The following is a 25,143-nucleotide window of genomic DNA, read 5'->3' on the forward strand; positions in this document are numbered from 1 at the left end:
TAGGCCTGCTAGAGCATCTGTTTGCTCGGGATTGTTGACAATACTAAATCTAACATACATTGCCTCTGCAACTTCAATAATTATTGACAAATCTGAATTTGCATATGATTGTATACAGCTAGGTGGGTGACGCCAGTTATTTATTATTCAAAACTGCCTTGCCTAGACCATAAAACAGAGCCTCACTCACAGGGTACATGGTTTACGCATTTGCAATACTGAGGCTATAAAGCACTGATGCAATAGAAGACCACCATGTTATCTTTGTCATCCAGTCACAACTAAAAGCTGAGCCCGAGTGGAGATGCATTAAAGCCAGAAGCCTATAAAAACTGCACCAGGAGGAAGCTAGCCATATTATAAAAGACATCAACTGCATGATCCCTGACTAATTCCCTATCACTGATAAAGCCCTTTCTTTATTAGAACTATCGATGTTATGCCTGACAGCCTAGCTCCTCTGAAAATCTTCAGGGTAAAATAGGACACACAAATCTGAATGCCTATTCCACTTAAAACCTATGAGTTCTAGGAATGCACTATAGGCAACATTTCAATCAAACAGGTCATTTGTCCTAATGAACCAGGAGTCAGTACAATAAGGCTCCCAAGCAGCGTGAATGAGTGTAATTTTTCTCGTCATTAAACATACTGTTAAGGGAATATCCCCCTATTACACCCCAGTGAACAGTCTACCCTCATCTCTCTTGATGAATCTGATATTAGGTTTTCAAGAATATTTTTAGGCAGATGTCCTCTACATTATGCGTCAGTAGTATAATATTAACTCCCATGAGGTAAAAGTTAAACCTCAGTTTAACTTGAGCCTATGTGAAGTAGGCCTATGCCAAGTTTTGAACTGTTGCCTAAAACAAAAGAGAATGGATCAAAATACTCACATTTCATACCAGACCAACCTAATAAACTATGTTATATTCCATAGCCATTTGAATTGTGTCTTAATAGAAAATACATCTGAGAATTTTTGCTGTTCTTTGGTTGAAGAAAGCATTCCTGTTTCCAATGCACACATTCAGGTTGCAGTCTTCAGAAACGTCAAATGGTTTTGATGCACTGCCATACCCTGAATATCAGCTAAGAACATAGAATGTTCAGGAAAGTCATATGTGACCTGTTTCTTTACTGGTTAAGGGCTTTTGGTATTCTTGACCCCAAGAAGATTTCCAACAACAGGATTAATAACACCCTCTACTTGTTCTCAAGTTTTTTGACCAATACTCCCCCCCAAAAAAAAAAACACTAAAATAGCTATCAGCTTATTCCACTGAAATCATTGCTGGCACATTCTGACAGCACACATTTTTAAGGCTTGAGGGGCTTGAGGTGTCAATAAGTTGCTAGCTGTAGTCCATGGTTTGAGTCCCTCTAGCTCTTGTCACATACTGTGACTCCAAGCAAGTAACCTAACCAGTCAGTGCTCTGAGGCAATTGGGAAGTTAGGCTAGACTCTTCAATTCTCTCCAGAATAGGGTTGCCAACTTTTAAGCGGGCCAAAGTGGGACATGGAGGTGTGGCCAATATAACACTGGCCACACCCTCTACTGTGACATCACCACCAGAGTGGTGAAGGAGATGCTGTTATGGGTACGACGGATGGCTGCTGGAGTTGCCAGCTGGTTGGTGGGAGTAGCAGCTGGATGAATGAATGACTGGATAGATGGCTTGATGGATGGATGGCTGAATGAATGGATGCATGGCTGGATGGATGGCTGGCTTCATGAATGGCTGGGGGTTGGATGGATGGCTGGCTGGAGTGGCTAGCTGGTTGGTGGGAGTAGCTGCTGGATGGATGGCTTGATGGATGTATGCCTGGCTGGATGGATGACTGGCTGCATGAATGGATGGATGGCTGGCTGTATGGATGGCTGGCTGGATGGATGGAGGATGGCTGGCTGTCTAGCTGGCTGGATGGAGGAAGATGATAGCTGGCTGGCTGGATGGATGGATGGATGGATGGATGGATGGATGGATGGATGGATGGATGGATGGATGGACTAGCAGGATGGCTTGCTGGCTGGATGAAGGACGAGGATGGCTGACTGGATGGGAGATGGCTGGCTGGCTGGCTGGATGGGAGATGGCTGGCTGGCTGGAGGAGGATGGCTGGCTGGCTGGATGGATGGAGGAGGGGGATGGCTGGCTGGAGGATGGCTGGCTGGCTGGCCTGCTGGATGGATGGATGGAGGAGGATGGCTGGCTGGCTAGCTGGCTGGCTGGATGGTGGAGGAGGATGGCTGGCTGGCTGGCTGGATTGCTTGTTATAAAAAAAAAAAAAAAAAATCTCAGTCTTTTTTTAGTGGTTGTAGAAGCGCTTAAACAAAGTGCTCCTACAGCCGTGATCTTTGCAGGGCTCTTCCTGCCCCAGTCCCCACCCCTTTCATGAATTGCAGCCAATTGCTGCATGAATTAAAGCACCCAGACTTAACAGGCAGCAGCTTTGCCTGCAGGTCTTGGTTGGTGACGTAACTGAATAGCCATGAAAAAGCTGGAAGTAATTGTGACTTTTCCATGGCAATTCAGTGCGATCACAAAAGCAGGACTTTTCAGGTCCCACTACTTGATACAGCGGGCAATGGGATAAGGTGGCTTAACCCGTGAGTGTCCCACTCACAACGGGATGGGTGGCAACCTTACTCCAGAACTGCATGTGTAACTGTAACCTATGGTTCTGTAACTTTATAATTGGTGTTATTGCTCTAGATAAGCAAATAACTTCTTATCCTTATAATTTTCAGACCTAACAGAAGACCAGTAAACTTGTCTCTTCCCATAGCTAGGGCCAAAATTTAAGAGAGATTCTCTTTACTTGAACACCAGTGCAAGGATCCCTATATATTATTAAATGCAAACAAAACCAAATTAATTATTTTCTAGACAATTATCACAGTACATGTACACCAGATTTTATAACTGTTAACAAGTAGAGGAGCTCTTATAGGATGAGTAGTCAGTATTTAATACCCAGGTGTTTTTCCTGATAACGTTCTCTTACTAAATGCACACATTAATTATAAAGAAAGAAAGTAAAGGAAAGAAAGAAAGAAAAGTAAAGCAAACTGCTATTAAGGAGTATTAGTTGAATTCATGAACATTTTTTTTACCATGCAGGAGCTGTGTAGCTACTCCTGCATGGAATATGGGCACTGAGCGATCCAGGATCATGCCATTTTGGCATACACAAGCGAGCTGACACTGCTTCTGTACAGAGACCCATGCCGGATGCTAATTATTTCATTTGCTGGTGAAAACCATGCAAATGACATGAATTAGTGATCCAGGAAGCAGGCAGATAACCATGCAGGAACAGTGTAAGGTACAGTGATGTATTCGGCTACTAGCCGAATACATTTCTACAAAAATGAAAATGGAGCCATGATAGCTCCAATAAAAAGCATGTACCCTAATCTATAGGCATGCCAATGGATAAATATATGGCCATTGCCATGGAAAACTGTTTAAACTTCATAAAAATAAAAGTTTATTTTTTTATGGACGATCTCAGCCGTTAAAGCATATGGCAGCACCACGCAAATGGGATTGTGGGGAAAACAAAAAATAGTGAGAAGTCAATTTTAAGGGAAACCTGAATTTTGCCATTATACTATATGACAAACAGAATCAGAACAATGGCAGGGAACAATTGTTGCTAAGGGGGATGACTCTTATGTAGTGCAGTAACTACAGATTAAGGCAGTGGGGTACGTTAATGATGGGACTTATACTGAATCTCATAATTCTTCTAAGTGTCACACTGCAGCTAACCGTATTGGTGCTCTAACACCATCGTGTAGGCAGGAGGAGCAACTAACATGAAAAGGGTGTGTGTCATGTTTGCTGTAAGCACATTGGAGCTCCATTGTCCAGATTTGCAATTAGCTAAGCACAGCTAAGCAAGGGTGTGTGTCTGAGGCTGTATAGTCTTATTCCATGAACTGAGGAGCATGTTCTCACCCAGGAGAGGGCCATTTCTTGCTGTTTACACTAGTTAAATGGGTCTGCATGGTGTGCCTGGGGCTTAAACAGGAAGGATACAGGGAAAAAAGGAAATAGCAGAACAAGGAAAGTGCAGTACAAATCAGCAATATGATATTCTGAAACTCACAATGGGCCATTGAAAGCACTCAATAATTCAGCTGGCAGGTGGCTGCATAGTTGGAAATGAGAGGAGATGTAAAAAAAAAAAAATAAAGGGCATCAGCACAATAAAGGGGAAATGAAGTAGAAATCACTAATATGGGACTCTTGCAACTCACAATGGGCCATACAAAGCACACAATAATACAGGCGGCAGGTGGCTGCATAACTGAAAATGGGAGGAGATGTAAAAAAAAAAAGAAATAAAGAACAACAGCACAATAAAGGGGAAATGAAGTAGAAATCACTAATATGGGACTCTTGCAACTTACAATGGGCCATGCAAAGCAAACATAATACAGCTGGCAGGTGGCTGCATAGCTGAAAATGGGAGGAGATGTAAGTAAAAAATAATTAAAAAAAGGGCAACAGCAGAATCAAGGTAATCATGCACAAATTACCACCAATGTCTCTAACACTCACAGTGGCCAAATCAAAGCCATGAGTAATATAGGTGGCAACTGGGATGTATCATAGTCAGCCAATCATACAGGCAGCATCTGCAGCACAACAGTATAAAGTATGGAAACACCTTACAGTCTGTTTTTTCCCCACAAACTGCACCTTTGGTGTATACATGCGGGGGAATTTTAACTAGAATAATGTTAGGGGCTGCCATTGCTTTGATCCATTAGTATGTGCTAGAGGCTGATGGCGGAGAGGAGGATCATGCTGACAACTGGCACAGACTAAGGAGGAGGGGAAGAGAGTTCAGACCTAGGGTTTCCAATCAGGGGCTACATGATCTGGAAATAGTACAGCACTACAGGGTGGACAGAGACATACTTCAGCAAATCACTGAGCTGTGCCCGCCTCAACTCAGAGGTAGAACCAACAGAGGGGAACCCATCCCAGTGGATACAAAGGTATGTGTAGCCTTAAGAATTCTAGCTACAGGTACTTTCCAAAGACCTACTGGGGACATTATGGGGGTCTCACAAGAATATACATTCAGGGTACACCACCAATTCCTGGATGCCTGCTACCACATTCCAGTGAGCACGTTTGCTTGGCCAACACCCGTGAGGAGAGTAGCAGAATACCTGGAGGTACTGGGTGCCATAGACTGCACCTGCTTTCACATCAAAGCACCACACAGTGAACAGGGTAGGGTCTACATAAACCTCATAGGGATTCCCCTGCATCAACTGCCAGGATGTCTGCAATGCCCAGGGCATTATTCTGAATGTGTCTGCTGGCAGCCCTGGAAGCTATCACGACTCCCACATCTGGCATTCGTCATAGCTGTATCAGGCATTTTCCAGTGGTGGCATCCTGTATGGCCATCTGGTGGGGGATGCTGGCTATGCACTGGAGCCATGGATGATGACACTCATCAGAAATGCACACACACCCACTCAAGAATGCCATAATGAGGCACACGCACAAACCAGGATTATTATAGAGTGTGTGTTTGGGATGCTCAAGACATAGTTCTGCTGCCTTGACATATCCGGTGGAGCCTTGCAGTACTCTCCAGTCACATTTGCACACATGTTCATATTATGTGCCATGCTACACAGAATGATCTTGTGGAAACAGCAGCAGCAGGAGCAGCATGGGGAGGGGACACACAGCCCCCCCCATCATTGTCAAGGTCCCCACAGGCACAGAGGGACTCAGAGGAAAAGCTCCCTGAACCTGCTACTGTAGGTAGATGGAGGCATGTCCAGTATGCCCTGGCCTTGGCAAAGAGGCAATGTATAACACACACACACTGACACTGTAGGGACCCCAGGGACTGACACCTCTCTCTGACCTGTAAACACAGTAAAATGGATGACACACTCATCCCATTACCTGTAACTACCCATGTATAGACAGTGTACTGTGTGCATCCAACATAGGCGGCCCTCAAGCACCATCCTCACAACTGCTGCAAGCACAAGGTAAGTCAGAGTTCTTAACAATAAATGAATGGAATAGTATGTTCTGCCAGTATATCTATGGTAATGCTGCATGCATGCAAGGGAACGGGGTGGCCTATTGGGATAGCAGCACACAACTGACAGCTATGTGGGACACCAAGGAATGTCTGACCAAAACTGGCATCCACACACTATGCAGTAGAACCCAAGGTGGCAAATCCCACTGCAGTATATGTGTGGGGACAACTGTCTGGGAGGGGTCATAGGTCACAAGCATGGATGTCAGAGTGGAGGTCCCATAACCACCCCTCACACCCACACAGCAAGTCAGCTATTAAAAAACACAGAGAAATGCCTGGTAAAGGCACACAAATGGTGGCAATATTGAATTAACCCCCTACGGATTCACACAGTGATAGCACAGAAGGACCCACAGTTGCAGTAAGGCTATGAAGGGTAAGAAGTCTGAAATTCAAATGTATGCCAGTACAATCTGACCTGGGCTCTTTACTGATATGCCTTTAGTCCCCAAGACAGAGCACAATAGTATGGTAAATGGAACCAAAATGTAAAGCAAATATCAGCACAGTCTGTGCAAATGTGCACAGTTGACAGGTATGCCCCCCCCCATATACCCACACAAATGCAGTAACATGTATGTTTGTAGGAAAATAGTAGCATAGCACACATTGGCAGGGCTGTACCAATACACATGAAAACATGTTGCCTGTCCACAATATGCAGGGATCAATGAGCTATGTGTATGTGTGGTTAATACTGTCTGGATCTGGCCAGCACCTTCTCCTGGCAATCGTTTCGTACTGCCCTAGGTACAGTGATGCCTTTGACAGGGCCATGTGCAGATAACTGCAGTGCCAACTGTTATGCATGTCAGTGACACCCACTGCTCTGTCACAGACATACCTGGACGTCATAGTGTTATGTGGAATATACTACACATATTAGTGACATCTTGAAGGATGTGTAGCAGAGGTGCCAAGGCTTTTGTGAATATAAGTGCTTTGTGGTACTGTTGCCAGTGGTCATTCTCAATAAACCTTTTTTCTTATGTTTGCTTTTACAAATAATGGACATGCCTGCACAGTTGAATGCTCTCTGTATCCACACCCATAACTCCAAACCTCTGACAGCAAGATGTCTGGACAAGGGCAGTAATAAAAGTTGAACAAATGCACAATGATAGGCATGTGTTGTAAATATCACCCTTACTTACTAAGAAAGTTGGTAGGGTGAGGGGTTTGCAGTAGCGGGAATTGTCTGAAGTTTATGTATTCTGAAACACTAATGTCTGCATTATTTTGTAACATCACACTTCAATTAAATGCAACTAACTTTCCATAAAAACACAAGTTTATGTAGAAAGGATGAAACCTCTAGCCAAACTCCTGGACAACCTGTCAAAAAATGTACAGGTCAGAGGTATGCACACACAAATATATGACATCTCAGGTTCGAAATATGCCACACAAGCAGGAGATCCCCAGCCATTATATCACCAGATTGTTAGACTGTTTCCACAGCTGTGTGTCATTAATACACTGGTTGGAACCACACTTCACAAATAGCCTTGTTGGGAAAAAATGTACATAGCTGCTCTCATAATATTGGTCTATGCATCATACAACTAGTATTCCTCTGGTAAAGCACTGTGATGATCTGAGGATGTCTGGCCCTAGGTAATGACACAATACATAGCAGTTTCAGACTACAGATATGTCAGAAAATGTCTGCTAAATAAAACAAGTACCCTGAGGAAAGTCCTGTGTACTCCTGATAGGTATGGCTGTAGCACACAAAAGCCTGGACTGGAGTACACCTGTCTCTGGAATGGAGTCCCACCCTAACTATAGAAGGTATCGCTGGGCATGCTCCTACACATAGAGAATCACAAGACATATTGGAACCCACATTGGAATATATGACTGTATAGTGTATATATGTCCATGCATACAGACAACTATGTACACCTCAACTGTCTCCACACACACATCAGATAGGATTACCCTCGGCTAGCTGTAGGATGCCTATATGTGATATATCTGCATCTTTTATGTGAGACACACACACACACACACACACACACATATATATATATGTATATATATATATATATATATATATATATATATATATATATATATATACATATAGGCAACAGATAACATATGTCAAGCATGCACACACATAGATGTGGAGAACTGAGAAACAGACAGTGATACAGAGAGAGAGAGAGAGACACACACAGGGGGACACAGGGTGAGTCATAAACACAGATACCCTGAATGGCATACAGTGATGTCCTGCTGTGAAAAGTGGCATACCTGTTGTAAATGGTTACATGTGCCAGCATAAAAGGTGAGCCCCATTGTGTATCAGTACTGAGGATAGGTTTATAATATCACATCACCTGCCTGTGTGTGTGTGTGTGAGTGTGTGTGTGTGTGTGTGTGTGTGTGTGTGTGTGTCTCCATAGGTCCAAGTATTAGGAGACTCTTCCCACTAGGTACACTTCAGATTGCCCTAATTCACAAGATCTGCTGCTTTCATTGACCGTAGAAGTATCATTGGACACCAAACACCTCTATACGCTCTGTAGTGCATTCAATAACTGTATAACACAATAGTACAAATAACTGGATAGGAGGGGGGGTTCTAATCTTAATACTGGCAACTGTGTGTGCGATAGTTACGTATCTAAAAAGTGAGGGAGTGTGTGTTTGTTTGTTTGTAGGTGAAACAGTTTTAGGCCATTCTCACTCACAACACTTCCCAGTGCCCCACTTCATCATCCTGCTGATGTCATTCCCCTTATCAGCACATTTGGCTAGCTATCAGCCCAGTAAGCTCTGCAGTGTGTGTGATAACTGTGTAACACTATAGTACAAATCGCTAGCTAGACAGGGGTCATAATCTGAGGTCTGGCAAATGAGTGTGTGTGTGTATGTTTGTAATAAGAAGTATTTTGATAAGTTTCCCACCCACTACCCTGCTTTATCACTCCTGCTGATGTCATTCCCCTTATCAGCACCTTTGGCCAGTTGTCATCCAGGTAAGCTCTGTAGCATGTGTGATAACTGTGTAACACTGCAGTACAAATAACTAGCTAGGCAGGGGTTATAATCTCAGATCTGGAAAATGAGTGTGTGTATATGTTTGTAAGAAGAAGTATTTTGATATGTCTCCCACCCACTGCCCTACTTTATCACTCCTGCTGATGTAATTCCCCTTATCACCCCCTTTGGTGAGGCATCAGCCCAATAAGCTCTGTAGTGCATGTGGTAACTGTGTAACACTATAGCATAAATAATAGATAGGCATGGTCTCTACTCTCAGATATGGGAAGTGTGTGTGTGTGTGTGTGTGTGTGTGTGTGTGTGTGTGTGTGTGTGTGTGTGTGTGTGTGTGTGTGTGTGTGTGTGTGTGTGTGTGTGTGTGTGTGTGTGTGTGTGTGTGTGTGTGTGTGTGTGTGTGTGTGAGTGAAAGTGTATATATTCGTAGGAAGAACTATGTTGATAAGTTACCCACCCACTGGCCTACTTTATCAGTCATGCTGATGTCACTCCCCTTATAGGTTCATAGGTGTGTACTAGTGTAATGACCCTGGTGCCATTACAAGCCTATCCCATAGAAATGCCATCTCAGTGTGCCATCCAAAGTTTGTTCCCAGTGCCTCCATCAAGTAGAGCCAATGGAGTGATCCATGGGGTGAACGTTCTATTACCCATCCACTCCTCAAGCTCTCTGGAACAGTGTCATCTAGGTGCTTTGTATGATATATATGGGAAGTTTATTCTAGGGCAGGTGCAGTCTCTGGGTGAGGAACCTGTCCCTCCAGCATGTTGTGTTGATTGTGGTAATGAAGTCAAGGTCCCCACAGTGTGAGGTGCAGAGTGACTAGAATGTCTTTAAATGTAGCATTTGAAAAAGAGCCGGGTCAGACATGGCTTTGCAAGTCAAGCAGAGATCGCCTCTAAGTAGGTGATATGAGGCAGAGATTAGCTGGAGTCTTTTGAGTCTGTCTGTGTAGGACATTTGTTTAAAGCCTAGGATCCTCATTGTGAGATATTTCTGTGGCCTTTTCCAGCTGTTTCAGGTGTCTAGTGAGGTGCATGCCAAATGGACCATTATACTTGATGATTGGTCTAATGAAGGAAGAGTACACACAGATGATTTTTCATCCAGGCAGAAAGAGGTCATTGTCTGTGTGTACTCTTCCCTGAGTACACACAGATAATGACCTCTTTCTTCCTGGATGCAAAACCCTTGGTAATGAGATGTGCCACACAGAAGGATTTCCTGACCACAGTGGCAATGTGTTGGTTAAAGGAAAGGTTGCTGTCAACCTGTGTCCCAGGATCTCTTATAACACCTACAGTGTTCACTGGGTTCCCAACAATGTGGTACTTATTGGGAATGGAGATTTTACCAAAGTAGCAGATGATGCATTTTGTGGTGTTAAGCTTCAGGCCATGATTTCCACACCAGTCAGTGGTGTCTGTGAGGGCTTTCTGTAGGATGTCTGCATCAATTGTGGAGTTAATGATGGCTCCCAGCTTGCAGCTGTCTGTGAACTTGGTCAGCCAGAGTTCCTTTGTGTTGGCCTGGACTCCTGAGAAGTAGATGCTGAACAGGAGAGTACCCAGGAGTGATCCCTGTGGGACTCCACTCGTGACTGGCTGGCAGTCTAACTTCGGGCTCGCTACTTTCACACTGTGTGTTTTATCTGTGAGCCAGTTTGCAAACCCCTAGTGATATAGGGGTTGATGCCTAGGTTTGTGGGTTTATCAATAATTCCTGGCTAAGGAATGGTATCAAGAGTCTTGGCCAGATTGATGTAGGCTGTATGCAGTGCCTTACTGTCATACACAGCCCTGGTGACTAACTCAAAGAAGTCAACCAGGTTTAGCAGGCATGATCTTCCTTTCACAAAGCCAAACTGCTTGGTGTCCAGAGTTAGGTGATTATCTATATGTTTGTCAATCAGGTCCCTGATGATGTGCTCAATAGAGGTACATATCAGATTAATCAGGCTAATGGCCTGATAATTTCCAGAGTCTGTAGTTGCTATACCTTTATGTAAAGGGATGACTGTAGCAGTGTGCCATTTGGGAAGGACAAAGCCTGAGGTGAGACTGTGACTGAACAGGGCACACAGATGTCATGCTAGGTATCTTTGTAGTTCATGTAGAATGCAGCCAGGAATATTTAGGAGGTAGCATTGTGCAGTAACTCAGACCACTACTGGGTACTGTCGTGGAGATTCTGGATATAACTATAAAAGGATTTGTGATTGTTGTCAGTGTTTGCTGCAATTCTGCCATCATAGCTGGCTTTATTTATTTATTTATTTTACATTTGTTGACCGGGTTTGTCCAACTGAGCTGAAGCGCCCTTTTTCAGCAGTGGCCCGGGGAGAAAATATCCAACATATTATACAATTTTCATTATAAATTAGCATTAAACAGCAATGTTACAGGATTATTACAAAGCACTAAGTAACAATAAAATGTTATACAGTGTCAATAATCAGGAATATAGCAAAGCTCTTTCAAGATGCATAAAAAGAAATATGTCATTAAGATGAATATAGTTTTTGTGGTAAGTGGTTACAAAAACCTAGTTTTATAATGTAGTTGTATGAAGGCAAGACAATTACTATGGAATGTTTCTCTGAGATGATTAGCTTAATAGGTTTTAGAAGACAGTAGAAAGAGTAGTCAAGAAGATTAGAGAGAGCTAGTAAGAAGTGTGAGTTAAGGGCAGAAAGTAGATTAAGGTATGGGATGAAGGGGATTTTTAAAAAGGGAGCGTGCAGTAGCAGGACCAGTGAGTTTTAAAGTGCTCTTTGGATGTGTAAGGGTCCTGATTTCTAGAGGGAGCCTATTCCAGGTAATAGTGTGGTGATAGCTGTCCATGTTACACCCAAATTTAGACTTGGGTTTATAGATTTTTGGTGGGTCTTGGTTAAAGCTTTGGAGAGATCTGCAGGGAGAATAATGGGAGATGAGAGGATAGTGCCAGGCAGTAAGAAAGCTGGTATAGGATAGAAAGGATGATCTGGAGCTGAGAGAGAAGAAGCTGGTGGGGTAATTCAAGCCAGTTTAGCTGTTTTTGAGAGAGACAGTGGTGGAATTTGTAGGTGTTTGGGCATCAAATCTAGCTACCTTGTTGTAGGTAGATTTAAGTTTGGTCAGAGTGTTGAGTTAACATTTGTGACAAATTGAGAGTTGTACATTAGACTGGGTAGAAGGTAGGAAAGAGAGAAAGTAATCTTGGCTTCAGAGGTAAGGAATTTCTTGTTACGGTAAAGGAGCCCTAGTTTTGAAAGAGTCTTTTTGATACAGTTATTAACATGCAAGTCAAATTTAAGTTGATCATTGATGGTTACGACTAAGAGCTTAGTGTTGGATTATACCTGACTGGGAGTGTCATTAAGGGACTGTATGGAGAAGAAGCATTTTATCATTTAGATGATGTCATGAGGGATCTCAAGTTGTTGTTGAGGCTAATAAGGGAGTTTTACCACTCTTGGGACTCCACCTTTTCTGCAACAGATCTTTTCTTTCTGCTGTACAGGTTATTAATGGCAGGGGACCACCAGATTGGCCTCCAGTGTTTGGAAGAGAGCATCATGGTTCTTTTGGGTGTAGCTTTTTCCATGCATTTGTGTACATGTTTTTACAGTGCATTTATGTATGGTTCGGCAGTCATGCAGGTATTTCTAATTGGCATGGGTGCTGTGAAGTTAGCGACCTCTGTTTTTAGGAGTCCAAAGTCAGCTTTGGAGAAGTTTTTCAAGATGGTTACCTTTGCAAGGGGTATGGCTGAGATGTGGATTTCCATGATGATTAATTTATGGTTGGATCTGACCAGGTAGGGATTGAATACTGTTGTCAAGCAACAGTCCCAAATGTTAGCAATCGACACAGGTCAAGGATGTTGCTTCCTCTACTGGGTGTCAGAATGAGCTGGTCTAGGGCATTGGAACTGATGAATTCCAGGAAGTGTTGGGCCAGTGTATTGGTTCTTGAATATCTTTCCCAGTTCATGGAGGGGTAGTTGAACTCTCTTAGTATGAGAGTGTTAGGTTGGACTTTGATAGATTCCAGGATGTTGAGGAATGTAGACTGAGAGTCTAGGGACATGAATGGGGACCTATAACAGTCTATGACCTTGATTGCACTATTACCCAGTGTCAGTTGTACCTGAAGTATCTCAGATGCATTATGCTGGGATACTACTATGAAGGCGTGCATATCTGTTATTAATATGGAGACACTACCGCCTTTGGAGCTGTGGTCTGTGATTTGGGGCTGACAGGTGTGGAATGAGTTATAGCCTGGTAGTGCAAGGGTTCTATCTGCTGCTGCTGTAAACCAGGTGTCCATTACAGCACAAATGTCAATGTTCTCCATTTTGAGGATTGCTTCGAGTGGTTGCATCTTGAGATGTAGATGTCAAGTGTTGAACAACATGACCCTCAAATTCCATATATGTATAGCCATTATGGTGGTAATTTAATTTGGAACACCACCTAAAAAGGCACTATACTGAAGGCAAGACACTTAGCCAGTACCTGAAAACTCAGGGTGACAGATGCAGGCCATCTCTGGTAAGCCATCACAGTCTGTCAATCATGTCATCCCAAGCAGACAGATACTGCATCCTATGAGAGTGACACCAGACACTTAAGCCAATCATTGAAGTCAATCATTTTTTATTTGTACTGCAGTATCATTCTAGGTGACAGTAGTATACTGCTCAGGGCTACTGTCATACCTGCCTGGTCCACATAATCTGATAGCTCCACCATTTCCCTTTTCATGCCATCCAGGGAGGTGCATCTCAGGTTATTCACACACACACACATGGACAATGACAGAGTGATACTTGTAGTTGTTGTGGAGTGACCTGACTTGTGTTATTTGTTGGATTCTGGCACCTGATAGACAGCTGACTGTTACCTCCTCCTTGTTCAAGCTAGTGAGTGGAACATCTGTGTGCCTTACTACTGAGTCACCTATGATTATTGTATTAGGCAAGGTGGTTAGCATTAGGGGCTTAGGTTGTGGGGCACACATGTAGGTGAGATATGTGTTCTGTGGTTTGTGCTGTGTTGTGGTGATTGAGTGGGTGCCTGTCTTGGTGGTCTCTGCTGTTTGGGTAAATGTCTGAGTGCCCCTGTGAAGGTGAGTGTGTGTTTTTCATTTGTATGTCAGAGCTGTGATACTGGGTGTTCTGGAGGGGTATATGTTCCATGTGGTGTGGTGCAGGTGTTGACCCTTCTCTTGTCCAGCTAGTCCAGTCTTTGCTGGAGGGTGGATATCTTCCAAATTGGTGTTTTTGGGATATCTCTCACAAGTCTGAGTGCTGGGAGTTTAGAGGAGAGGGTTGTCTGGGTACATGAGGCAGTTGCAACAGTGTGTCAGAATATTCAAGTGCACCTGTTTAATGGGCAAAAGCACAGAGAACTGCACTTTAATCATTCCAGGAGGGGGTGGCCATAACTACTAAGTACTGGAGATAATTTTGTGAGGAATTACTACTCTGATGGCTTTCATGTGTACTCGAATAATTGACACAAAAAGCTGTTGAAGTGCAAAGCTCTTAGGCTATTTGAAATGCAGGAGAGAAAGAACTAGCAAGATCTAAGGAAAAAAATGAAGGCAGACTTTCTGGCACCTGTAATAGTATACCTCAACTGTGCAGTTATCAGCATCTTTAGCCAGTTGTTAGCCCAGTAAACGCTGTAGCGCATGCAGTAACTGTTTAACATTATAGTACAAGTAACTAGGTAGGCAGGGGTGCTAATCTCAATACTGGCAAGTGTTTGTGTGTGAATCATATACTGCATGAGTTATATCATTTTGAGTTATTTATCACCCTGTAAACTTCCCATCACCTTACTTTACTAGGTCTGCTGATGTCATTCACCTTAGAAGTACATTGGGACTAGATTAAATCATGTTAGCTCCATGGCACATCTGATAACTGTGTAACACTACAGTAGAAATAATTAGATAGGTACAGGTACTAATCTCAACACTGGTAACTATCTATGTGAGAATCATATACTGCGCGGGTTATATCATTTTGAGTTGTGTACCACCCTGTAAACATCCAATCAACCTACTTTTCTAGGTCTGCTGATGCCATTCACCTTAGAAGTACGTTTAGACTAAGTCAAATTTTGTAAGCTCCATGGTGTGTCTGATAGCTGCATAGCACTATAGTAGAAATCTGTAGATAGGTAGGAGTTTTAATCTCAATACTGGCAAGTGTTTTTGTAAGAATTATATACTGTGTAGGTTATACCATTTTGAGTTGTATACCACCCTATAAATGTCTCATCACCCTACTTTACTTGACCTGCTGATGTCATTCACCTTAGAAATGCACTGGGACTAGATAAAATCATGTAAGCTCCATCGCGAGTCTGATAACTGCGTAACACTATAGTAGAAATAACTAGATTGGCAGAGATTCTACTCTCAAAAATGGCAAATGTGAGAGAGTCATATACTGAGTGGGTAATACCATTTTGCATTGTGTACCACCCTGTAAGCATCCCATCATCCTACTTTACTAGGCCTGCAGATGTCATTCACTTTAGAACTACGTTGGGACTAAGTGAAATTATCTAAGCTCTGTGGTGCATCTGATAACTGTGTAACACTATAGTAGTAATAACTAGATAGGTAGAGGTTCTGCACTTAATATTAGCAAGGGTGTGCATGTGTCTTTGGGCAAAGATCATATCCTGTTTGACTGATACCATTTTGATGTGTGTACCATCCACGCCTGTTTACCACCTCCTGATGGCATTACTTTATATACTGTGGTAACAGCATCTGCCTCACATGCAGCATGTTAAACCATTATGCAGGCCATACCAGTCTTCTGTACAGATATCTATGGAATATCCAATTGTTTGCAACCTATATGTGGTCTGTGTTCCTTAACAATGCCCATGTATGTGATATTGTTGCCAAATCAGCCACAGTAAGTGTAGTGACACACATGCCAGCATCAGGCATCATACTTTACTGAAACATCATGCTGATACAACGTCTGTTACACTATCACTTGTCCAGGCTTATAGGAGCAATACCATCCTATTTCTAGTGTGTTATCTCACCATCCATAAAGGCATTCAGAACATTATGTGCCGTAAGAGGTAGTGTGTTATGCCCCATGCATATAATGTATGTGGGGCATGTCATGTGTATGTAGTAGTACAGTACATCAAGGTGGAAATGAAGGTTTACTAATATGTCTATTTCCAACTGTGTTTGTGTTACTGTGTGCATATCCCCTGTGTCAGTCCTTACTGTGTGTATGCAAAGGACAGACCATTTTGTCTTCCTGTTCCACCCTTTGATCTCAGGAATACATCCCACAAACCTTTCATACACAGTACCATGCATGCCCTCATCAACTCTATCAGTGTTGAGTGTATGGGAAATAAATGGCAGGGCCAACAAATGTTTACAGGTGAATCTGTTGCAGTTAATTTAATGGCAACACTTGTGAAGGACCTTTTGACAGAACTGCAGTAACATGTTCTGAATGTATGATCCTGTGGTACTACACAACACTGAGCTGACAAATCAGAAGGCTACCTGTCTGTGACAAAGGGTATGTATGCAAGGTCGCACTGTCTGACAGCAGTGTCCCACACACACACTGCTGCATGCATACACACCTGGTACAAGTACATATAAAGCTGTACCTGTACCTTGCCTATGATATGGTCAGTGTATTCCCACTCTGCCATACTCCCTCTTTGGAATGTCTGCAGGGCCACAGCCTGAAGACACACAGACACCTTGAACACCAAAAGAATACAGCATGTCAGACTACATTCATTCAGTGGTACTAACAGCAATAATGCATCCTGGCTAATAAGGTACATCAACCTGTAAGTGCACCCATAACAAATGCAAGCAGACAGCACCTTACATAGTATTACATAGCTACACTGTACTATATTCACCCTGTGCATCAGACCCATATAAGCATGACCCTGCATCGATGGTATGGATGACAGGGATGTGACACAGGTATCATCATATCCACAGGTTGTTTTGTGGGTTTGGCAGAGGCCTAGGATGGGCTATATGGTTGACATCATGTGTTTGGAGGAGTATCCAATAGATGGGCTGAGCATAGGTGTTGTGTGTGTCTGGAGGTGACCTGCCTGTGATACAGATGTGTGTGTATGTATGGACACAGTCACACCATGTGACTGCTCTACATAGGGGTATATTGGACAGTTGTGGACCAACATGGCAAGGTGTCCAGTTCACCGACTTAGCCAAGGACATGGGAACTGATCCTACCAGAGGTATCAGTGGCACCACCAGGCCCGAGGCCAGATACAGTACTGCTTCCTGATGGTGACTGCTGTCTGCTGGATCCATACCCCCAACAGGACCAGACAGGATCATGTCTCCATGGCCTGGTCCACTGTGATGTGGACAGCAACCTCCCTTTGGTAGTTCTGGTTTCACTGCCACTGTGGGAGTGTGAAGGTGTATGACCCCGTAGACTCTCAACTCTTGTTGGGGCTTACCTATGTCCATGTAGCCCATACCCATCTCCCACCACACGCACTAGCACAGACATGCCACAGTCGAGGATTTCAAGGTCTCACCACACCATCTATTAATTACCTCAGTATTTTGATGTGCGCCCTCAATAAGGTCATGTAAGTCACCATGTAAATCAGAAAGAGTTTCATCCACCACCCTGAGTATTTGTCTGGCGTGGCATTCACTATGTGCCTGTGCATCCATGACAGCCTGAAACATGCGTCTAGTGACTCCTGCTGTGGCAGTTGCAATAACTGCTTGATTAGCAGTGATTTTCCTGTGAGCACCCCTGCACATCTGCCTGTGTGGGACCTCGCCTGCACTCTGACTATGGCCAATGTCTACACTCACATGTGCCATAGTCACCACATTAGCCTGTTAAGAGCCACCACCTGCCAACTGTCCATCATCTGTGGCCACTGGTGATGGTGTATGTGTGGACATTGTCACTGTGTGTGGGGATGGTGTGGACAAGAGTGTGGGATGCCAACCAATGGCACAGATTCAGCACCTGACAACTGCACCTGTACCTCACTATTCCTATCATCATTGTCAGAGTCTGCAGAGGTAATGACTTCAGTTTCCAAACAGGAGGACCACAAACCCCATCGCCACCTGTGAGGGGAAGACAACATTAATACCTGCACTTTGAGGTTGGCTGGTACACACATGCACACACACAAACACACACACACACACGCACACAGACGCACACACACGCACACACACGCACACACACACACACACACACACACACACACCCACACACAAACACACACACACACACACACACACACACACACACACACACACACACACACACACGCACACAGATGCACACACACACACACACACACACACACACACACACACACACACACACACACACACAGGTGAGGAGGCACATATGTGTTACACAGACCACAAATTACCCAAGTGGTGACATGCATGACTCACGGCCCTCAACATCATGCTTTGCAGCCAGTTTTATTACATGTAACTAACAATATAGAGCTCTGGGATACGTGAGTAGTTTTAGTAGGTGATGGCTCTTCCCCAGCACAGATTTCACCCAAGTACACATCATTGCTGTTCACCTGTATGGCACAGTGGCAAGTGCTAGAGAACATGCCTCAAAACTGAACAGATCCTCACAGGATGTGTAGAGGTCTGGCTCATATGTTTGCTCTGTTTCACATAACCCCTGTGTTTTTCTGATACATAACTGGGATGATCTGAGGAGTGACATCAGTAATTAATGACATGCATTTCAGTGTCAGACCTCCAAACCAGCAGTAAATGTATGGTCACACAATTCCTGTTACACCACCAATGGTCTAAACTTACAGTGGACAAAACCCTGCTAACATGCCATGCTCTTGTAATATATAAGATGTGACCGCAATAATGCATTCAAATATGTTACCCACCTTTCATGTGACATATAACCTGTGCAATCCAATCAATAAACAAATAAATGTGTTACGTGTAAAATATAATGACTGCAATATGTAAATATAGTGGTTGCATAAGTGTGCACACCCTTAAAATGATACTTTGTTGAAGCACCTTGTAAGTGACTTACAGCATTCCTTCTTCTTGGGAAGGAGTCTATCAGCATGGTACTTCTTGACTTGGCATTATTTGGCCACTCTTCCTTGCAAAAGTCACTAAGTCTGTTAGAATGCAATGCCAGCTCATGTGCACGGCCCTCATTAGGTCACACTGGGGGTTTTCTATCAGGTGTAGATCTAGGCTCTGGCTGGGCCAATCCATAACCATAATAATAATAATCAGGTGGAGCCATTCTTAGGTAGCTTTGGATGTATGCTTTGGGTCTTTGTCATGTTGAAGGCTGATACCCCTTCCCATTCTCAGAGTTCTTGCAGACACCCGATGGATTTGGGCCAGACGTTCATATTATTTGGAACTGTTCAGAATTCCCACCACTGTGACTACAGGCCCAGTTCTGGCTTTGGAACAGCATCCCCACAGCAGGCCACTGCCACCAGTGTGATTCAACATGACAATGCTGGTCTTCAGGTTAAGAGATGTTTTGCTTGTGCACCACAGTTACCTTTTGGTATTGTGGCTATGAGGTTGATCCATAGTCTCATTACACCATAACACGTTTTCACACATGCCTTTAGGAGAATTGATGTGCTGTATTGGAATGTGTATCCACCCCTGGATGTTTTTTGGTGTGGAGAAATGCTTCCATCTTTTGACCCTACCTCAAACCCAGATATATGCAGAATATGGGATAGTGTTCTTACATGTAGTACACAACACCAGTACTTGCAAGAGATTGGGAGGGTGGCCTAATGGTTAAGGTGTTTGCCTTGCAAACACAAGGTGCAAGGTTTGAGTCTCACAAGAGATAATTGGCTAGGCTTAAAATGGCTCGCAATGGCAGTTAGCTTAGTACTAATCTATGAACCTATGAACCTATTCCTGCAACTCCCACAGTGTTGCTGTATGTCTCCTGGCAACCTCCCTAACCAGGTTCTGACATATCTTGTCATCATTTCTGGAGGGATGTCAGTTTCTTTCAAAAGCACTGTTGTCCCATATTCAATCCATCATTTGACAACTGTCTCCACTGTGTTCCATGGTGTATGCAATGCTGTGGTAATGTTATTGTACTCTACTCCTGAGTGATACTTTTCAAATATGAGATCCCTTTGCTGCTTTGTAAGCTGTCAGCAAGCCATGGCTGTTGCTGTTTCAGGCAACTGAGCAAATGTCATGAATATCCTACTTGGACAGCAGGCTGTTATTTGGTGTTACACAGAGTGACTTTACTTGATGGCAGGTGTGTACCCAAGCAGACTGAATGCTGTCAGTAAATCACAAGCTGTTGCAATAAAGTATTATTTGAAGAGTGTGCACACATAGGCATCTAGCTTGTTGTAAGGTTTGTGTACTCCATATTTGGTGCCCAATAGATTGATTGGTTTTACAAGTGAATTGTTCATATCATAGGTCACATTACAAGTTGGAAAAGGTGTGGAATGACAAATTGTTGTCTCAATTTGTATATATATATATATATATATATATATATATCACAAACTCCTGGCATCTTAACAGGGGTGTGTATACTGTTTATATCTACTGTATGAGAGTAATGTTTCATACATGCCCCTAACTTAGGTTGTCTGTCCCCCCCATTGTGTTGGTCTCTGTTCAGAAGTCTTGTACTGACAGGATGTGAGGTATGCTACATGAATGTTACCTTCTCTTCAGATAGGCCCCTGTGGTGACCACTATGATGCAATGCAGTTAACCCCACCCCAAGTAAACATGCACATAAAGCAATATGGCTATGAGTGATGATTGTGTGCTTGGTGCATTACATGGCCTTCGCATGCCTGGTGTATTGGCAAACCACAGCAGAACAATTCCATTCTCACCAGCTTCAGGCTGCTGTCCCGCATTCAGACCAAAGGGACTTAAGGTAGTTATGGGAGAGAAGTATTGTTAGCAGACTTACTTGTGGCATTGGTACAGGATGGATGCAGCAATGCACATTTATAGTACAAACCCCAATGCTACACAATTTGCTGTCCTTCACCATAGATGTGCACTTCTGAGCATTCAAAAACCCCATCCACAACTGCAATCTGACCTGACACATGCATGTAGATACTATACAAATACAAGTATGTCTGCTACACTAGTCTAGTAATCTCCACTGGGGCATTATCTGCACGCCCTTTGTCCATTGTCTGACTGCCACCCTCCTCCAGCATGTGGGGGGTATGTACTTTGATATTGTACTGGGATGGGTGCCCCAAGGTTGCTGATGAGCTTCTCAGTGGGTGTCAGTGTTGTCTGCATGGCTTGGCCCCTACCTGTGGCTGTGCAGTCCCAGGCCACTTCAGCAGCCCTTTGCCAGGCATGGCATATGAGGTCATTTGCAAAATGCCGGATCTGCTCATATGTACAGGCATGCAGACCGACATTGTTTACCCTGTAGACAAGGTCATCTCACAGGCCAGTCCTCTCCCACAGATGTTGCTTGCTCCAGCCAAACATTATGGCATGGCTCTGCAGTATGGCTTCTATGTTTATATTTGTCTCAGCCACTGAGAATGTTGACCTTTGCTGATGCAACATTGCACCTGGAAGACATAAAAAGGGAAATACATCATGGGAACTCATACATTTGGCAACAGTATGTACAGAACCTGCACATCTACATTGAGTACCAGTAGCCACCACTCACAACCACACCCCTGTAATCTATCAGCACTGTATCAGCTTGCATTGCACTCCTGGTCCTGATGTGTCATATTCCCCCCAATGAGGGCTAGTTAATTTTATAATCCTCTATTCCTCATTCATGTCTGTGTACAAGGATAACATTGGCCATCTTCCATGTGGATGGATTGTGGATGGTGCCAAGGCTTGGTGTGACTACACTGTGTAATGGAGCTGGGACCACATGCCTGAGTTCATGTAGCATGCAGACAGGGATGTTATCAGTTCCCATGGATACTTACGTTTGTTGCCTTTCAGTTGCCAATGTATACATACTCACTGATGATGATGGCATGGTAGTGGGTGCTATGCATATCCATCTATAATGATGCTGAGCCAGGGGGTGATGTTTTCCCTAAACCTGTCTGCAGCAGGTTGGCTATAGCTATGATGTGTGTGTATGTGGTCTGATTGATCACCATTACAGGGTGGGTTGGTTTGTTGCCTCTGAGTTTGCAGTCATGTGAAGATAGCCAGTGATTGGCCTTGGTGGATATGTCCAATTTGTACTCATAGTTAGCATTACAGTACTCCACCTGTGACCTTATATGCTTGATCAGACAAAGGCTGACTTGATGCCAACTTGGTGCCTGCACCTAATTTGCCACTTACAGCCAATATAGGGGCCAACTCTGTGGTTTGTGTATTGCTGCTGTCCAGCAAAGTGGATTGCTCTACTTTGGTGGTGGCAGGTTTTACAAGTAAGGTATTCCATACAGCTATGTTGGTGTTATTATACCTGTTTGTAGTAGGCATGAACACACAGTCATGACACAGTTGGACACTGCTCCATTTTGAAACAGATAATCATGCTTACTGTAGTAACCATGGCCGTGTCAGGGCAATGCAACAACCAGTAGCTGTAGAAATGTCACTATGTTGGATGCACAGTAACTAAGATTACACACGTGTACAACATATACAACTTATTTAACTGACATTGTCATCCCATGTCTGTTGTTATGAGGTGGCCAGATATATCTGCTCATACTGACATGTGCACAGGTAATACCTGATATACATTTCTGTTCTATGTCAGTTGCACACTGCATTCACATTCTTGCTGCCCAGTCATCCCTTTCAACCTATTATAGCAGAACATCTGTTGGGTGCCACCCATACACGAGGGACAATGGGACAAAATTAGTGACACTGTCTTAATATTGCTGTAACACACTTGAGTCATTTGATAGCACAGTAGCCTTTGCATTGACAGATGTACCCTGGAGGATGCCCAACACTCATATGGCAGGAAGAGAGGAAAAAGGCTAGGAGTGTGGTAGTGAGGGTAAGAACTTTTAATGTTAGCAATATGACTGGTATAGAGACAGAGATAGCTGATATGAGGGCCAGAGGAAGGTGGATATGTTGTGTGAGCAAGAGACCAGATGGAAGGGGAGTATGGGCAGGGGTACTGGAGGCAGGTCACAATTGTGCTATCAGGGTATGGATGGGAGGGGAAAGGGGATAGAAGTTATCCTGAAGGAACAGTATGCCAAGAGTGTTTCTGGGGGATGACATGAGTGTCTGATAGAGTGATGTCCATGAATCTGGAAATTGGTGGTGTAATGATGAATTTTGTTAGTGCATATGCTATGCAAGTTGCTTGTGCGATGGATGAGAAAGAGAAATGTGAAGTCACTTGGATGACATGGTGATGACTGTACCCAAGGGTGAGAGAGTGGTGATTGCAGCATATTTCAATGGCCATGTTGGTGAAGGGAACAGAGGGAATGAGGAAAGGATGGGTATGTATGGTGTTAAGCAAAGGAATGCAGACGGTGAGATGGTAGTGGATTTTGCAAAAAGGATGGACATGGCTGTGGTGAATACATACTATAACAAGAGTGAGGAGCATAGGGTGACATACAAGAGTGGAAGGAGATGCACACAGGTGGAATATATCCAGTGTATGAGGTGAGTGGAGACTGTAAAGTGGTGACAGGGGAAAGTGTAGATAGGCAGCAGAGACTGTTGGCTTGTAAGATGAAGATGATGATCAAGAAGAGGAGGAGTGTGAAGGCAGCACCAAGGATCAAATGGTGGGAACTGGAAAAGGGTGATTGTGAGGTGGAGTTCAGGGAAGAGTTAAGACAAGCACTGGGTGGCAGTGATGATTTGCCAAATATCTAGTTAAGTACAGCAGTGCTAAGTAAGGGAGATGGCTAGAAAGGTGCTTGGTGTGACATGTGGATAGAGGAAGGAGTATAAGGACACCTGGTGGTGGACTGAGAAAGTACAGGACAGTATACAAAGAAAGAGGCTGGGGATGGAGGAGTGGGATTGTCAGAGAGATGAGGAATGTAGACAGTAGTATAAGGAGATGAAGTGCATGGCAAAGAGAGAGGTGGCAAAGGCTAAGGATGAGGCATATGAAGACTTGTATGGTAGGCTGATCACTAAGGAAGGATGAAAGGATTTGTACCAGTCTGCTAGATGGAGGGACTAAGACAGGAAAGATGTGCAACAGATAAGGGTGATAAAGGGTAATGAGGGAATTGTACTTCCAAGCGAGGAGAGTGTGTTGAGCAGATGGACAGCATACTTTGAGAGGCTGATGAATGAAGAGAAAGAGAGAGAGAGATGTTTGGATAATGTATGTATGGTGAACCAGGAAATGCAATGGCTTACCAAGAAGGAAGTAAGGATAGATATGAAGAGGATGAATACTGGAAAGCCTGTTGGTCCGCATAACATACCTGTGGTAGCATGGAGGTGTTTAGGGGAAATGGCAGTGGTGTTTTTCACCAGATTGTTTAATGATATCTTGGAAAGTGAGAGGTTGCATGTGGAGTAGAGAGAAAGTGTTTGTGCACCATTTTAAGAATAAGTTTGATGTGCAGAGATATAGTAAATACAAAGGGATAACATTAATCATTTACAGCATGAGATCATGGGAAAGAGTACTGGAAACTAGGTTAAGCAGGGAGGTGATGAGCAGTGGTGAGCAGTATGTTTTCTTGCCAGCTAAGAGCACTACAGATGCAATGTTTGCTCTGAGACTGTTGCTGGAGTAGTAAGGAGAATGTCAGTAGTTGCTTTGTGTTTTTCTAGATCTAGAGAAAGCATATGACAGGGTGCCTAGAGAGGAGTTGTGGTATTGTATGAGGAAGTCATGAGTGGCAGAGATATATGTAAGACTGGTACAGGATATGTACAAGGGTGGTGTGACAGTGGTGAGGTCTGTGGTGGGAGTGACAGATGCATTTAAGGTGGAGGTGGGATGACATCAGGGATCA

Source organism: Protopterus annectens, chromosome 10.part0 (assembly GCF_019279795.1).
Source record: "Protopterus annectens isolate FY-2018-M chromosome 10.part0, PAN1.0, whole genome shotgun sequence".
Lineage (NCBI taxonomy): Eukaryota > Metazoa > Chordata > Ceratodontiformes > Protopteridae > Protopterus > Protopterus annectens.